Source organism: Prionailurus bengalensis, chromosome B2 (assembly GCF_016509475.1).
Source record: "Prionailurus bengalensis isolate Pbe53 chromosome B2, Fcat_Pben_1.1_paternal_pri, whole genome shotgun sequence".
Classification (NCBI taxonomy): Eukaryota; Metazoa; Chordata; class Mammalia; order Carnivora; family Felidae; genus Prionailurus; species Prionailurus bengalensis.
In genome coordinates, this window is record NC_057349.1 from 2,366,407 (window position 1) to 2,368,634 (window position 2,228).

A 2,228-nucleotide genomic window follows, 5' to 3' on the forward strand; every position below is an offset into this window, starting at 1 on the left:
CTTGCAAAAGTTAAAAACTGTTTGAATGGTGGTGTTGTCAGGTTCTCTCTGATTGAGTATTTAATTGTTTGACTACCATACACACAAAAAGAAACCTGATATATGTTTGTATGCAGAATTAGTAGCGATGTGTTGAATGTAACTGAATTCTTTGTAGAAATAAATTCCAGGGCATAGATTCCTATAACTGAATTTATTTTAGAGATCATGTTGTATCATAATCTGTGACATGTGTGGTGTGCATTCCAGGTGTGTGGAATTATGAGACACATATGAAAGATAATGAATCTGGAGTACTGCGTTGCTCAGTCAGTTAAGGGTCTGATTTTGGCTCTGGTCAAGATCTTGCTGTTCAAGCTCCATGTCTGACTCTGTGATGACAGCTGGAAACCTGGAGCCGGCCTCAGAGTCTGTGTCTTCTTTTGTCTCTTCTCCTCCTCTGCCTGGACTCTGTCTTTATCTCCCTCTCAAAGATAAATAAACATCAGAAAAAGACTTTTAAAGACGCTGAATCTCCCTCTGTCTGCATCTCTTTCCTATTCTTTCTGATTTTCCTTCATCTTTTCCCTCATCCCCATTTTCTCTGAAATGCACACATATATTTGTAGCACTTTAAGCCTACAAAAGACCTTTTGTAACTATGACTGATGCAGACACAGGCCCATTATGTGATTTATCTTACATTAAATGTTAATGATTTACTTTTTGTGGTAATGTGGAACTAAATTGGAACTAATTGATCAATTTCATGAGTACATCATTTATTCAAATAGTTACTTATAAAATATCATGTCCTGTCTTATAACATGATAAATCCACTTCCTGCCAACTTTTTTTTTTGAAGATTTCTTTTAAAAATTGCTAAATACTTGGTCTTGACAGGAAGCATGTGGTAAGAAAGAATGGACCAGAAAAATGGAAGTTCTCTCACTGGCTTTATCCTGCTGGGTTTCTCTGACCGGCCTCAGCTGGAGCGAGTCCTCTTTGTGGTTCTTCTGATCTTCTATCTGCTCACCCTGCTGGGAAACACAAGCATCATTGCGTTGTCCCGCCTAGACCCACACCTGCAGACTCCCATGTACTTTTTCCTGTCCAACCTAAGCTTTCTGGACCTGTGTTACACGACCAGCACTGTTCCTCAGCTGCTGGTTCATCTCAGGGGAGCAGACAAGTCCATCTCCTTCGCTGGCTGTGTAGCTCAGCTCTTCGTCTCTCTATGGTTGGGATGCACAGAATGCATTCTGTTAGGGGTGATGGCATTTGACCGCTATGCAGCCGTCTGCAGACCCCTGCACTACACAGTGATCATGCACCCCCGTCTCTGTGCCCTGATGGCTTCTGCGTCGTGGTTCACCGGTTTTGCCAACTCCTCATTGGAGACGGTGCTCATTTTTCTCATACCACTTTGTGGGAGAAATAAAATAGAGCACTTCTTTTGTGAGGTTCCCCCATTGCTCAAGCTTGCCTGTGTTGACACCACTGTGTATGAGTCTGAGATCTTATTTTTCAGTATGGTCTTTCTTTTCATACCTGTGGCATTAATCACGTTCTCCTATGGTCGAATTGTCAGGGCAGTGTTAAGAATAAAGTCAGCCGCAGGACAGAGGAAAGCGTTTGGGACATGTGGGTCTCACCTCATGGTGGTCTCCCTGTTCTATGGCACGGCCATCTATGCTTACCTGCAGCCCAGCAACAACCACTCCCAGGATCAGGGCAAGTTCGTTTCTCTCTTCTACACCATCATCACCCCCATGGTCAACCCCTTCATATATACACTGCGGAACAAGGATGTGATGGGAGCAATGGAGAAGGTTTTCTGTAGGGGCTCCGTATGACTGGGGGGAAGAGCCTTCATGGAAGACCTTCAATGTCAGAGGCTTGAAGATTTTGTGTCCTCCACATTTCCTCCAACATATCCCCTGATGACTCTCAAGAGAATTACCTTACCTCTTTGTTTTAAGCAACTGGGTGTTCAAACTCTGAATTCATGGATTCAACAGTGCAAGAGAGTTCCCATTTCTATATATCCTTGACAACACCTGTTGTTCGTATGTTGTTGATTTTAGCCTTTCTGACATGGATGAAGTGATATATCATTGTGTTTTTGATTTGTATTTAACTGATAATCAGTGATGTTGAGCATCTTTTGAAGTGTTTTTTTTGCCATCTGGATGTCTTTTTGGAGAATATCTATTCATGTATTCTGTCCATTTTTTAATTAGATTATT

The 2,228-nt window shown here is 42.0% G+C and overlaps 1 pseudogene; it reads left to right on the top strand.

The window, feature by feature from the left end:
* The first annotated feature begins 887 nt into the window (after positions 1 to 887).
* Positions 888 to 1,868, top strand: LOC122489105 (annotated as a pseudogene).
* Positions 1,869 to 2,228: the final 360 nt, after the last annotated feature.